This window comes from Daldinia childiae (assembly GCF_008694065.1).
Source record: "Daldinia childiae strain JS-1345 chromosome Unknown Scaffold12, whole genome shotgun sequence".
Classification (NCBI taxonomy): Eukaryota; Fungi; Ascomycota; class Sordariomycetes; order Xylariales; family Hypoxylaceae; genus Daldinia; species Daldinia childiae.
This window is the reverse complement of record NW_022984653.1, coordinates 31,932-50,289: the sequence shown is the minus strand read 5'-3', so window position 1 is coordinate 50,289 and position 18,358 is coordinate 31,932.

Here is an 18,358-nt window from a genome sequence, read left to right as displayed (position 1 = left end):
TTCATATGGGAGAGCGTTTGCCCAAATTTATGTAGGTATTACAACCCTATAATTAGGTAGGTACGTTAACTAAAGTATAATATTAGTAGAGTCTTGATTTTTTTAAGTAAATAGTAACGATACAGGTTAAGGTAGTAAATAATTAATACTGAAGTGTTCCTTAAGAAGGATTAGAGTCTTTCTCATAAATATATGTCAGATATTATGCTTAAATCAATAACTATAGAATAAATGACTAAATACACAAGGAGATTTAATTTATTTTACTTTTTACATCTTAATTGTTTCTGTTGGTTTCTGTAACACTTGTCTCTTCATAGTCCCCAAATATATTATAGCAACCGAACTTTCATTATTTCTCATAAACCTATCTAATACCGCCTCTTTATGGTCTTTATATACCTAACAGAGATTATTCGAGGATTACCTGTCGTTGGTCGAGTTCTTAATCATTGGTCCACTTTTCGACTGTCTCGTCAGAGACCCCTCATGGATCGTAACTGCTGATATAGGTACGAAGTTATCACAATCTCTGGTAACTCTGAACTTTTTTCATTTTATCAGTAACAGAGGGTTATTGTCACAGGTTCCCTCTTTCCACTTCCCGAATAGGAAGTTTATCTATATGTGGCTTTTTAAAACTTTTATTGGGTATATCCTCTAAATGTAGGTAGACTTTACCAAATCTCTGCGTCCATACTTTTCAAAATACATGATTTTTTACTTCCGAATCTTTCCCTTAAATAGTGAGCTGTAGGTGAGAATACCGTAAAAGAGGATTTACAAGGTACTGGGGATGAAGATACTAAAGGTGAAAGTTTCGAAAGTATTAAAAATTATAAACCCCTTTCCTTTCCTAAGTGCGAAGTCTTAAATACTCAACCTTCCTTACATACTAAAAGTAAGCGTATTAAATAAAGATTTAGAGGATAAAGATATAAATTTGCTAAGCCATAGATAAAGGTACAACATCCTCTTTTTAAGTGCCGAGTTATAGGTGAGGCTTTTAAGAATATTAAGGATATTTGGATTATTATGGTATAGGGGTGCCTTCCTATAAGTATAACTCGTTCCCACAATTTGATCCTTCTTGTCTTTAATTACTACAGCCGTTGCCTAGACGCATTATGATCATATTTACCTAGGTAAATAGGTAGCTAGTGCTCTTTCCCATACGAAGGCCGACCTCTTGCCTCTTTTGGTATCCAATTATTTTGGCACTCAAAATATAGCTGCCCAAAATATTCCAACCTACCGATATAAAAGCCGGCACCTCCCGCCAACATTCCTAAGAACTCTCCCTCCTCATTTTCACTTTCACTATTTGCTTCCAAATTCGCAATCTTCCCTTGTAACATAATTGTGGGAACGTTGGTTATGTGACCTGGGTGGGACAGACCCACTCATCCTGTATATATTCCCACGTATTTTAATCCAGGATTAAAATATATATTAAATATCATTAATAATAACTTTATTTATTATATATATAATATTTTTTTATATTATATATAATATTTTTATTTATTTAATATTAATTAATAATTAATAATAAATTAGTTATAAATTAATTAAATATTTAAAAAGGAAAAAATAGTTTATACATTAAATTTTAATAAAAAAAAACAAGTAATTTTAAGATTTTATACTTTTATATATAATTTTAAACCTAAAATTTTATAATTTTATATATGGTTTTGAAAAATTTTGTATTAATTTAAGATTTTTAGATAAAAGAAATAGTTTATGTGTTAAATTTTAAATTTTAAGTTTACGTTTATTACGTATAAATAGGTAATATTGAGATTTTATTTTATTAAATAAATGGTTTTAAGGAAATTTATATTAATTAATTTATATGTTTATTATATATTTTTATTTATAATATATAAAATATTAAAAAAAAGTAATAATATTATAAATTATATTATAATTTTATTTTATTAATAAATTTGATATTTTATTTAAAAATTTTCAATTTTATTTAAAAAATTTTATTTATTAATATTATTTAAAAATTTAATATTTAAAGAAATAATAATATTTAAAAATTATAAAAATATATAATAACGTTGTTTTTTTTTAACCTTTTATAAAAATAATTTATAAAAATAAAGTTAGGTAAATTTTTTTTTTTATAATATATATTTTAATAATATTATTTTTTTTATTATTTTTTTTTATTTATTTCTTTTATTATAATAATTAATATTATTATTAATTTTAATTATAATATTATATATTTAATATAGTTAAATAAATATAAGATTTTTAATAAAAATATATTAACGATAAAAAATTTAGCGTAAAGTTTATAACTAACAACGTAATAAAAATTTTAATAATTTAAATTAAAATATATATAATTGAAAATATATAAAGTTATAATAAAAATATAATTAATAAAATTTTATAATATATTTTTAAAATTAATTTTAATAATTAGATTAGAATTTATTTTAATAAAATTAAATATTTATTCCGTATTAAAATTAAAAAATATATTATATTTTATAACGTTTATATAAAAGAAATAATTAATAATTATTAAATATTAATAAATATTATTAATGTAAAATTATTTTTAATATATTTTAAAAAAAAAATATTTAATTTGTTAAAAATTTATTTTTTTAGGTTTAAATTTATAATTAATTTAATATATATATATTTATTGGAAATTATAACGGAGAATATTATAATTAAATTAAATTTAATAATAATAATATTATTATTATAATTATTTTTAATAGTTTAAATTATAAATATTTAAATTATAATTATATAAAATTTTATATAAATATTTATATAATTATAAATAAAATAGATATAATTTAATTTAATATAATTTATAAACCTTTAATTAATCTTTTAAATATTTTAATAAATTTAAATATTTTAATAAAAATAAATAATTTTTTAATTATAATTAATTTAAATGTTTTTAATAATAATAAATAATTTTATATAATAAAATTAATTTATAAGAAATATAAAAGGTTTTTTAAAAATAATATAAAAATTTATTAAAAGATTATTTATTTATAGATAAAATAAGTAAATAATAATATATAGATTTTAATTTTTTATTATATTAATTAAATTATATAATAATAATAATTTTAAATTTGAAAGTAAAAAATATAAAATATTAAATAAATAAATTTAAATTTTTTTATTTTATTATTATAAATTTGAAATTAAATTAGATTTATATATTAATATTTATAATATTATATTAAAAAGGGTAATATTAGAATTTTTTTATAAATATTTTATATAAAAAAGGTTTTAATTTTAATATAATAATTAATAAAATAAAAGGTTTTTTTTATATAAGTAAGAATTTTTAAATATATATATTTAAATAAAAAGATATAATAATTAAAAATATTATATAAGATAATTTTAAAAAAATATTATTTAAATATTTTAAAATATTAATTATGTAAATATAATATATTTATAAAAATTTATTAATTAATTATATTAAAGAAATTTATTTTAAAGAAAATTTATATTATATTATATAAAAATATTTAATATTTTTATTTATTTTTTTTTAATAATTAAATATATTTGAAAATATTTATATTAATTTTTACGTAATGAATAGAAGTAGGATAACTCCTGGAATAAAATTATATATTTAATGTATTAGGCTTTTATAGAAAGTATTTTTAATAGTTAAAGATAGTATTTTATTTTCGAATATATAATTGGGTTATATTAATTAAGGGATAAAGTATAAATTTAAAAAGAAAAGAACGAATATATTTGATATGGAAAAAAGTATATATAATAAGTGTAAATAATTATGAAATTAATAAGTATATACGATATTTAACTGTTAATTGTTAATGATGAAGGAATTAATGTTGATAATGATGATTAAGAAAATGTAACGATTTAAAGATTTTATATAGTTTTAGAAGTTAAGATTATATAATAAATTTTTGTATACGATATTATTGCAATATTGTATTTATTTAATATTTCTTAGAGTTAACGATATTGGTTATAGTGAAATAATTTTAATAAATAAACTTTATATTTAATGTAAAATTTATTAATTAATATATTTTTAATAGAAAAAAAACCTTTTAATAATTTAAGTCTTTTATATCTTTATTTTTAGACTTAATAATTTTAGCTTGTTTTTTAGCCTTTACGGTAATACGTTTAGTATAATTTTTAATTTAATTAATGATTTTTTTAGGTTTAGATTTAGTTTAATTGAGTTATATTTTAAATTTATTTTAGTTTAGCTATTTAATTAAGAAATTAAGCTACGGTCGGTTAGTAGCATTTTTATATATATTAATAACCTATTTATAAGGCGTAAACTTTTTATATTTATATTAATTAATTTTGTATAGGTTAGGGTTATAAAAATAACGTTTATTTAGGTTTATTATGGTTAAAAAGTTTTCGATTAGTATATTATTATTATTAGTAAATAATTTTACTAATTGTTTTAACGTTTTTAGTGTATTTAGGGTTTTAATTAATATTTCTTTAAGTGTTAAGGTTTAGTCTAAACGACAAGAGTTTTAAATTAGGATTAAGGTTTTAATTTAAACTTTTTTTTAGGTTTTTTACTTTTTAAAAATTACGGGCGTATTGGTAATTTTAAACTTTTGTTTAATTTATTAATTATTTTAATATTAAGGTAAATTAAAAACGTTTATATATATTATTTGAGTAAGGGGTAAACATTTATTTTATGTTTAATATTATTAAGTAAAGTTTTTGGATTTTTTATAATTAAATATATTATAAGAATATATTAATATCTGTATATTTATTTATTTTTTTATTTTATTATATTAAATATAGCTATTTTTTTTGATATATAAATTGGTTTTTATTTTTTAAACGCTATTATTAATTATTTATTAATATAATTAATTTATTACATAATTTCGTTTTTAATTATATTAAATATATAAATATATTTTTATTTAAATGTATAAATGGTAAAAAGGTAGTAATAAGTTTTGTTAATTATTTTTTTTTTTCTTTTCGAATTGGTTAAATTAGTAAATGTTAAAAAGGTTATTATTTTAGAAAGGTTTTTTAGAATTTATTTTATTTTTATATTAAAATTACCTTTAAATAAATAACCAAGTATTTAGTTTAATATTGGTTTATAAGCCTTAATATAATTAAGGATATTAAATATTATTAATTTTTATAAGGTTAATATTTATTTAATATAAAATTGCTTTTTTTTTTTATATATTTATAAGATATAAATAAGTTTAAAAAATAAATTATTTTTTTATTTATTTTTATTAATTTTTAACGGTAATATTTAAATATTAAATAAATTATTAAATTAATTATTTAAAGATATAATCTTATTAATAGTAATTATATATTATTAATTAAAATTAATATAATTATTAAAACGGGGTAATAAATTAGTATAAATAATTAAAATAAATAAATTAATATTATTATATATAATTAATTAAATATCGTTTATTTTTAATTTAATAAAAGAAAAATTAAATATTTTAATAATAATGAAATAAAAAGGTATTATTAATGAATAACGGTGTAATATAATATAATAAATTTAAATTTAATATTAAAATAAAGGTTATCTTAATTAGGAAGATAAAATATTTTTAATGATATTGTAAGAGAGAAAGTAGGATAATAATAAAATAATATAATTAGTAATCTTTTTATATTATATTTTAAAATTTTATTATTTTTAATTAAAAAAGCTTTAATTAATTAATAAATTAATTAAAAAATATTATATATACGTATAAATATTTATATTTTTTAATATAAAATAATTATTATAATATTTACAATTTATATAAATATCTTTCTTTTTTTTTTCCCTTCTATTTTTTAAGAAATATTTTATTTAAATCTTTTTAAAATAAATATATTTTTATTTTTATAATTATTTTATTTTTTTTTATTAATATTTAACTAATTTTTAATTAAATTATAAATTTATTTTACCATTTTTATAATAATATATTATTTATAATAATTTTTTATTTTTTAAATTTTATTATTTTTAAGTAAATTAATTAGGATATTTTTTTTTAAAATTATTAATAATAAAATTTTTAAAGAATTTATTATTTTTTTATTTTTACATGTTTTTTCTTTTAATTGTAATATTTTAATTATTTTATTTAATAATTACGGTAATAATATTTGTAATAATAATAATAGTAATAATATTTTTATTTTTAAACTTTATTTTAATTTAAAGGTTTTAAAACGTTTTAATTAAAGATTTAGTAAATTTTAAATAATGAAATATTAATAAATAATTAATAATATAAAAGAATTTTATTTCTTATTTTTTTAACTTATAAATAACTTAATGTTTAATAATTAGTACATGTTTTTAATAATTAATAAATATAATTATTTAAGTATATAATTATCTAATTTTTTAGTAATATAGCAATTAATTGGTATGTTTATTAGGTGATTACCTATAATTAATTTTAGATATTATTAAAAATTTTAACGTCGTATATTAATTATATTTAAAATTAATTTATGAATAGTTTACTTCTTGTATATATGGATATTTATTAAGGTAATTTAATTAAGTAGATTATATTTTAACTATAAAATTTAAAATATACTTAAAAATTAATCGTTTAAATTTATAATTATTTAAATAAAATCTTATATTATATTTATAAAAAGTATTTCCAATTTTCTAAATCTTTAATTTATATTAATATATAGTTATTCTTTAATTACTAATTAATACCTAATTAATTTAACAATAATTGCGGTAATTATTTATTTATAATAAAGTAATATTTATTTTGGGAGCCTTAATTTTATTATTTAAAAATTAACCGTAATAAAGATCTTCTTATTATTAAAAATTTAATGCTGAAAAATTTACCATATTTAAAAAAATATTATAGTAATTTATTACTATAGAAGGTTCTTAATAAATAAAATAATTTTATTATAATAAAATTTAATAATAATAAGTATATTAAATTAATTAGGTTATATTTTATATATATATTTTATAAATTTTCTAATTAGTTAATAATAAAGGAAAAATAATTAATTTAAATTTTTATATTTTTATTTTTAATAAATAATAATTTAATTTCTTTTTATTTTTATCTAATTTAAATTTATTAAATTTAATATTAATATAATTATTATAATTTTTTTTTATTTTTTTAGATATTTCGATTTAAATTTATTTTTTAAATTATTAAATTACTTTATAATTATTTTTTTTAAACTTTACTATATTTATATTAAATATTTTAAAAATAATTTAATTAGAATTATTAATAATTAATTTATTAATTTATTTATTATTTTTAGGGTTGATAGGTTTTTAATATCTTTAATAATTTTATATAAATAATTTTAAATTATTTTTTACTACTATTTCTTAAATTTTATTTCCATTTAAATTTTTAATAATATATTTATTTATCTTTAAAATATTATTAATTATATAAAGACCTTATTAACTATATTATAATTGGCGTTTTCGAAACATATCTATATGCCTAAAAATGTTATATTATAGTATCAAATTATTAACTTTTAAAAGCTTTTTTCTTAATCTATATATATTTTATTAATTATTCTTTTTAATTATTTATTATTATTTTTTAATAATAATATAAATAATTTAATTAATATTAATTAATTATTATTAAATTATTTATATATATATAATAATTAAGTTTTTTAAGGTTTTAATTTCTTTCTAATTAAATATTCTTTAAGAAGATATAATTATTTTAATTGGGAAAATAAGGCGTCTATTATAAATAATCTTATATAGATTTAATTTATTAATTTTAATAATTATTTTATTAATTTATATTATAGCGTTTAAATGTTAAATCTATCTTTTATTAATTTCTTTAATTAATTTTATAAATTTAAATTTAATTAATTTATAACCTATTTTAATTTATTTTTAGGTTTAAAGGAAATAGGGTAATCCAATTATTCTTTTAATCCTAAATTTATTATAAACTTTAATAATTTTATCCTTAAATTCTAAGCCTTTATTTATTTTAATTTTTAATAATTGATTATATTATAAAATTATCTTTTTTTTTAAAAATTTTATAACATTTTTAAATTTAATTAATTTTAAAAATATTGTTTTAAAATAATTAAATAATTATTTTTATACTTTAAAAATTGCTTTATAATTGTAGTTATTAGGTATATATTATACGTTTAAAATTTAATAAATTAAAATAATATTTAGATTTAAATAACCTGATTAATTAAATAGTTTATTATAATTAGTTTTTTAATATTGTAAATAAATTTTAATTATATTTATAATATATTTAAATATTCTTTTTTAATAGTATATAGTAGAAATATATTAATATATTAAATTTTATCCTTTATAATTATATTAAATATAAAATTTAACGATAAATCTTTACTTTATAAATTTATAATTAATAATTTAATAATTTAATTAATTTTTTTTACCTTTTTTCCAAAAAATTCTTTTAAATATAATATATTTTAAAACCTTATTCTTAAAATTTATACAAACTTTTTATCCTTTTTCTATTTAATTAATAAATAATTTTTTTAATAATTTTAACGTTATTAAAAATTGAATAATTTTTTGAAATTCTACGCTTTAATTATTAATTAAGTATAATATTATAGGTTAAAATTTATTTTATAAATTAATACTATTATTATTTAATAACTTTAAATTAATTAAAAATAAAATAATTATATTAAATTAAGTATTAATAAAATTATTTAAATTTCTTTTTTATTTCTTATTTTCTTAATTAAAAAATCCGCTTAATTTTTTTAATAAAATATTAATTATTATATTATATTTACTTATAATATATTTTATTTTAAAGTTAAATATTTTAATATAGGTAATCCATTTTAATAACGTTACGTTTAATAAATTAATAAAACTATTATTTAATTAAAAGATTAGGATTTTTATATTAGTTTTAATTAGGAATCTAATATTATAAAGATAATTTCTTAATTATTTTAATAATTTTATAATTAAGAAATATTTTTATTTTATGGTATTATATTTAAATTTGGTTTTTTTTTATATTCCTAATTTATAATAATAAAATTTAAAATTCTTTTAATTATTAAATTATCCTAATATTAATCTCTATTTTTTTCTAAATATATCTATTTTTAATATTATTAAATAATTTAAAATATAATTAATTATAATAAAATAAGATAGGTTTATTAATGTTTTTTTTAACTTATTTATATTTTAAATTTATAAAATTTCCTATATAAATAGCTTCCCCTTTTTTAATAATTTTATTAAAGGTAAGGTTTTTATAATATAATTTTTAATTTAAATATAGAAATATACTATTAGGCCTAAAAATAATTAAATTTTATAAATATTTTTATATATATCCTATTTAAAGATTTTTAAGACTTTAACTTTTTTTGGAAGTTATCTATTAAATTTATATATATATTCTATAATCTTGGTTATAAATTTATAAAATTTTAATTTAATTAGGTTTGCTATAATTCTAATTAATTTAAAATTTAATAATATTTATATTATATTTTTAATATATTTAAATATAAATTATTAAATTTTTGGGTAGATTTCTTAATTATTATATTTAATATTTGGGTTTTTAATATTAACGTTATTAAAGAATGGTTTATAAATATTTGGGATTAGATTATATAATATATAATTTATTATTTTAAAAAAATAAGTAATTAAATTTGTTATATTTATTAGAATAATTATAAATTTTAATAATTTAATTGGAATAATAAATATTATTATATTTTAATTATAAATAAAAAGGTTTAATTAATTATAATCTAAAAATAAATTTACGTATAAAAATATAATATAAATTGTAAATTCTTTTATAAATAAATTATAATTTTTAGGTAAAAATATATTTTAAATTATTTAAATATTTAATTTAATAATAAAATTAATTAAATATAATTTACCATTTTTTTTTTTAATAATAAACCATATGTTATAATAAAGGTTATAATTTTCTTTTAATATTCCTGTTTTAACTTTATTATATAAAATCTTAATTATATAATTTTTTAATAATATTGGAATAGGGATATTTTTAATTTGTTAGGTTTTATATTAAATAGTTTTAATAATATATAATGATACAATTTTATTTTTAATTTTATTAAATTTGGTAAAATCTTATATTAAAATTTTTTTATAGTAATATAAAATTTTAATAAATATTTCTTTTTTTTAATTAATAAGTTTTATATTTTCTAATTTAATTTTTAAGATTTTAAATTGTTTAGAGGTTAATTATATTCTTTATAATTTCTTAATAAATCTAAAAATAATATTATAATATAAGTTATTTATTCTAAATAGATTTAAATCTTTAATATTTTTTAAGGCTTCTTTAAATATTTTATCTTTCTAATTTAATAATTTAGGAAATATTGATTTGTTAAAAGGTATATTATTTATTAAGTAAATCTTTTAAAATTTATTCTTATATAACATATTAATCTAAATAATTTAACTATTTTATTATTTATTTCTATATTAATCTTAAATATTTTAAGAAATTTTTATTATAAATAAAAAAAATTAATTATTAAATAATATTGTTTTAACTTCTTCCTTTTCTTTTAGAAAAAATAGATATTTGTTTATAGAATAATTATTTATAAAAATTTATTTAATAAAATTTATTTTATAATAATAGTTAATATTTAATTAATTATTAGAAATTAAATTAATTAAGTTATTAAGCCTTTAATTGCTATTAATTAGATTTTAATTATTAATAGCTAAAAGTTTTCTTATATATAATTTAGTTTAATAAAATCTACTAAAATCCAATTATTTAATAATTTAAATAATAAAGATATTTTGATTATTATTAAGCCAAAAGTTATAATTCCTATTAAGGTCTTATTATTTTTAATTAATATAGTTAATTGGGATTAGAAGATAAAGTTTAAGCCTAATATAAATTTATTTATATAATATTTATTTTTAATAACGTAAATAGGTAATAATAACGTTTAATTAATTAGTTATATTAGATTTTTAATATAGCCTATTATTAAAATTATATTATTTTAACCAAAATCTTTTAAAAGTATCTTATTACATCTATAAAGTAAATTATATTCTTTAATATAAGATTAGGTTATAATAAATGATTTAATTCTTGTATTAATAATTCCAATAATTAGTTTTTTATCTTTATAAAGTTTGATTTTTACTGTTAATCTTAAATATGGTCTAAAATAAGAATTTGGACTATTTAATAATAAAGAAATTAGTTTTAAATTTTATTAATTAATTATAAGTTATTTAGATTTATTTATTAATAAAATAAATAGTTTAAGTTGTTTTAACTTATTAATCTTTAAAAAATTAATATTAATATTGGTATTTTTTTAAATTTATTCTTTAATAATCTTAATAAATAAATTAAGGGTAATCTTTTAATTTTATAAGTTCTTAATTAATTTTTAAAAAATAAATTTGTTAAATTTAGGCATAAATCTTATTATTTCGGTCTAAATTATATTAAATTTCTTCTTATTATTTTTTCTAAATTTTATTTTTTAAAATCTTATAATTTCTTTATTATATAAATTAGAAAGTTTTATAAATATAGGTTTATTATTTTTTATTTAATTAATATATTTATTTTTTTTAAAATCTTTTAAATTACTTTTATTAGGTATAATTATTTTGGCTTTTTTAAATTTGGGTAAATTAGGATATTTAACTTTAATGGTTTTATTATTTAGTTTTTTTTAATATTTAATTATATTAATATTTATTAATATAATTTCTAATTGGTTAAAGATTTTTTTTTTAATTATATTTTTAATATATATAATATTATTATTATTTATAACTTTAAGAAGTTATTTATACTTAAAAAAAAATTAATTAAATGTTTTATTATTATTTACAAACCTAATTATTTTAATCTTTAATATTATAGGTGGAATATATTTAGTTTAATTTTAAATAATTATAATATTAAAGGTGGGTTATTGCTAATTTACCTACCATTTAATTGCAATTTTCTTAATATAATATTTAGTTTTTTTTTTAATATAAAGTCTACTAATATTTTAATTAATAATATATTTATAAATTTTAATATTAATAAATTAGCTATTAATTTTAATAAATTATTATATTTAATTAAGAATATTAAAATTCTTGATTATTTCTTATTTATTATATTTATTTATAATATATATATTTTAATTACGGTTAAAATATAAGAAATCATTAACGCTTATACCATATAATATTAAATATTTTAATATTATATAACGTGAAAAAGGTTCTTCTTAAATATTGTAAAAATAATAAATATTAGGTAGGTAATTATTTAAATAAAATAAAGGTAATTTAGTTTAATTAAAACTTCTTATATAATAATTAAATAATTAAAGTAATTTATAACCTTAAATTTAATTAATTTATATAAATTAAATAAAATATTAAATAAAATTATTTTAAAATAGTATATAAATAAATATCAATAGTATATCCTTAATAACAGCTAATTTTTATTTAATTTAATTAGATATAACTTTTTATATATTAATTTATATAATATTAAAATATTTTGTTAATTTATTTATTATTAAGAAATTTTAAACCTTATTATCTTTATTAATAATCTTTAATTAAAATTAATTAATTATATTATTTTTTTTTATTTAATTAATTTAAAATTATTATAATTTATTATTAAAATTAATTATATTTTTTTTATTATTTTATTATTAATTTAATAATTTAATTTTTTTAATAAATTATTTTTATATTATTTATTTAATTTAATTAAAAAATATAACTTATATATTAATAAATAATAAATTAATAAAATAAATAATATTTTTTAAAATCTTATTAATAATTTATTTTAAAATAATATTAATATAATTATTAAGGTTAATTGGTTAAATTATATTATTTTTAATATTTTAAAAAAATATAATATAGTTTATAATTAAATTTAATAATTTAATAAAGTTATTAATTATAAATTTATTATTAAAATCTTATAACTTAAATTTATAAAATTTATATTAATAAAGGTCTTATATAATAAATTTCTTTTTTAATAAAATTTAAATTTAATTTTAATTAATTAAATTATTAATAATTATATTAATTTTCTTATATATATTATTATTAATTATTTATAATTTAATTTTTTTTATATAATTTTAATTAATTATCTTATATTAATAAAAAATATTATTAATATTTTTTAATTATTAAATAATATTTATCTTATTAAATAATTTATTTTTATAATTTTGTAAATTAAAAAAAATAATTTAATAAAAATATATAAATAATGCCAAATTAAAAATTGGTTTTTATATTAATATTTAAATAATTAATTATTTTAAAATAATAAGATTTATTATTAACGTATTAAATATATTTATATAAATAATAAATAAATAAATTTATTAAATAATTGGTTAAATATTAATTAGTTTTTTATTAGGAAATATTATTTTTTTATTTAATAATAATATAATATTCTATTAAAATTAATTAATAGGTTATATAATCTAAATTTATTTTAGGTTAAATAATAATTTTTAAAAGAAAATTTTTTATTTTGGTTTATTATTAAATAATATATATAAAATATCCTTATATATATTAAATTTTAATTAATTAAAACGAATAAATCTAATAATTAATAATATTGGTAATATAATAGGTAAAAATAATATATTAATATTAAAAGATAATAAATTTAATTAAATCTTAAATTAAAATACTGTTTTTTAATATAATAACTAATTTTAAGTAAAAATAACAATATTTTAAAATTAATTAGATATAATTTTAATAAATTAATTAATATTTTATTATATTTAAAATATAAAAAATATTTAATTTAATAATAAATAATAATAATAATTTTATATTATATAATTAATATAAAAATATAGAAAATATTTATCCTTATTTATAAACGTTTAATTAACTATTTAGTTTTTACGGAGTATTTTTTTTTTAATAAAAAATTTATTTTATAAGTAGGTAGTTATAAATTCGGCTTTTATTTACATTATTTGAAAATATAATAAAATAAATAATAATAAGGTTATTATAATAGTTTTAATAATATTTTATTTGTTTTAATTTAATAATTTAATTAATAAATCTTTTAATATAACTATAATATTAATTAGGTAAATCTTATGGTTATAAAGTTTATTTCTTATTTATACCATATTATTAACTTTAATAATATAATCATAAAACAATATTTCGGTCTATATTTTCTTTATATCAATATTTAATCGTATCTTATTTATTATTTTAAATAAATTTAATTTAATAATCTTTTATATTTATTTTATCGTAAATTATATATTATTATTTATTATTATATTTTTAATATTTTAATATTATTTAATATACAGATTTATTTTATTAATTACTATTCTAAATTTCTTAATTTATAAATAATTTTATACTTTTTAAACGCTATTTATATTCCTTCAGCATATTTTGGTTATAACTGTTTTATATTTGGTAAAAATTTCATTAATTAAATAATATTAATAAATAAAAATATTTTTTAAGGTTTTAATAACAGTTTATTATTAATGTTTAACAAATTTAGGATTTTCTTAATCTCTTTATTTTTAATTATATATCATACCAGCAAATATTTAAAATTAATTTTCTGGTTTATAAAACTATTTTAACTAATCAACATTTAATTGGTTTTTTTAAAATTAAGGTTGCAAATTCGAATCCTGTGGTGGTCGCTACTAAATAAAAGTAGGATAATTTTTAAAGTAAAACTATACACTTAACGTATTAAACTTTTATAAAAAGTATTTTTAATAATTAAAAATAACACTTTACTTTTAAATATATAACTAAATTATACTAATTAAAGAATAAAATATAAACTTAAAAAGAAAAAAACAAATATATTCGATATAGAAAAAAATATATATAATAGGTATAAATAACCATAAAACTAATAAATATATACAATATTTAACTATTAACTATTAATAATAAAAAAATTAATATTAATAATAATAATTAAGAAAATACAACAATCTAAAAACTTTATATAGCTTTAGAAGTTAAAATTATATAATAAACCCTTATATACAATATTACTACAACACTGCACCTATTCATTATTTATTTAAATTATTTAATATATAGCCTTAAAATATTTCTTTTACCCTTTTTAAATATATTTTTAATAGAAATTTACCTTATATATTTAAATATAAAATTTTATAATTTTATATTTAAATTAAATTATATATTTATTATTTTTTTAATAAATATCTTAATATATTATAAAAGAAATTATATTTTTTTATTAATATATTATAATATATTAATATTAAGGTTATTATTTGGTTTTTAAAACGTTTTAATAGAAAATTTATTATATTATATTATAAAATTAAATTTATATAATAATTATATAAAATATAAATAAGATATATTTATATAATTTTAAAATAAAAGTTATATTTTAATAATTGGGGTTAAAATATTATATAAAATATATTTTTTAATAAATTTATATTTATTTATATTAATTTATAAAAAAAATATTAAATAATTTTATATAATTATTATAAATTAAAATAATAATTATTAATATAAAAAAACTATAGTTAAGTATTTTAAGGCTTTTTTTTTATTTAACCTTAAAATAATAAAGATATAATGTTAAAAAAATTTAATAAATATATTATATTTTTTTTAAATAAATATATTTATAAGATTTTTAATTTAATATTTTAAATAAAAAATTTATTAATTTATAATAATATTAATATTTAATAATATTTTAATAAATTTAAAATTTATAATTTATTATTATTTAAAAATAGTTTAAATTTAAATTTTATAAAAAATATATAATATTAAATAAATAAATATTTTATTAATATTTTTTAAAGCCAAAATTTTAATATTAATAATTAAAATTTTATTTTAATATTAATAAATTATTAATTTGGATTTATTAGAAAATAATATTAAAAATATACCAAAATTATTAAAATAAATTATTTATATAAATAAAAATTTTATATAATTTTAATAAAATAATAATTATATAATATAATATATTTTTATATTTTTAAAATTTATATTATTATAATATTATAATAATAAAAATAAATTAATAAATTAATAAATTAATTTTATAAATTTTTAAATAATAATAATAATTTAATAGAATTAATAAAATAATAATATAATTTTAATAAATTTTATTATTAAAAAAATTAATATATAAAATTTAAGAAATTATTTTAAATTTTTTCTAAAAAATTTTATATTATTAAGGATATTTAAGGCATTAAAGAATTTTAAATATTTAAAAATAATAATATAATAAGATTTTATTTTAATTATTTTATAAGGTTATTAAATAATATTAATATTTTTATTTTTTAATAATTTTAAATATATTCCTAATATATAATTTTGGAAATAATAAGATATTATATAAATATATTTATTTTATAACTTAATTTATAATAAAATTATATTAATTATTAATTTATTATTAATTGTTTTTAATTTAATTTATTATATAATATAATTTAATTTTTTAATTTTTATTTTATAAATATTTTAATAAAATTAATAATTATTAAATTGTAAATTTATTTTATATATTATATTATAATATTAATAATTTTTCTATAAATTTATATAAAATTATTGTTAAAAGATTTATATATTAAATTATTTAAAATAAATTATTATTATAATTATTATATAATTATATAAAATTAAACCTTACGTTTATAACCTAATAAATTAATAAAAAACTAATATTAATTTCTTAAATTAAAAATTATTACCTTATAATAATTATTAATATTAAAAAAATAAATAAAATAAATAATTAATTTTATATTATATATTATAAATAAATTTTTAATATTTAATTTTATAATAATATTTTAATTTAATATTTTATTTATATTATTAAAAATTTAAAATAATAATTTATTATTAACCTTTATAATAATATATAAAAATAGTTAAAATTTAAAATTTAATTAATATTTTTTTTATTTAATTTTTTTAATTATATTATAAATTAAAATAAATTTATTATATTAAGTTTAAAAATTTATTTTTTTAAAGATTTATAAATAAAATAATAAAAAATAAAATTTAGGAAAACGCATGCACTCGCAAGCTCGCGCAAGCGTTTTCACGTGCTCGTAGGCTCGCACGGTAGAATCCGTTGGAGACATCTAAATATCTTGATGAATCTCAGCCAATTATTTTCTTTATTAGCTTATCAATTTCTTATCATTTATTGAAGAATTACTTATCAATTATTTATCAATTATTTATCATTTATTTATCAATTACTTATCAGTTTCCCATAATAATTTCCAAAAGTTTGAGCGTAAAAAATGTCTCCGACGGATTATATTATATTTATATAATTAATTTTATTTTAAAAAATAAAAATAAATTATTAATATATTATTTTATTTAATTAAAATATAATTTATATTATAATATTATTAAAATATACCAATTTAAATATTAATAGGTAACCAATTTTACGCTAATTATTATAAAATTATATTAAAAATATTAAATTAAAGTAAAATAGCGGATATAATAAATTAAAATTATTTTTAATTAATTTATTATAAAGATATTAATAAAATATTATTAAAAATTATATATTATAATTAAAAAAAAAAAAGAAAATATTAATATTATTTAATTATTGCTAAATACAATTAGGTAAATAAATAAAAATATATTTTATTATAATTTTAATAAATAAAATAAATTTATTAAATGTTTAATATTAATTAAATATTTAAAAATAAAAATATAAATATAATAAATTAATTATTTAACCATTAAAATTTTTAATATTAATTAATAGTAAAGATTAAATACTTTTTATAAGTTTAAAATTATTATTTTAAGATTTATTATTATCTTTTATTAATTTATTTTATTTAAATATTTAATTTTATTAATTATATATTATAATAATAAATAATATTTTAATTTAATATTTATTTTAAATTTTATTTTATATTAAAATTAAATATAATAAATTATTAAAATAAGTAATAATTAATAGTATTATAAATAAAAGAAATAATAATAATAAAATATATTAATTTAAAAAATTAAATTAATATAATAAAAAAAAATTATAAATATAAAATAATAAATTTTTATATTTATTAAATATAATATAAATTATATATTAATTATTACAGGTTTTATAATTTAATTTTAAATAATAAAAAATAATAAATTATTTAAAAT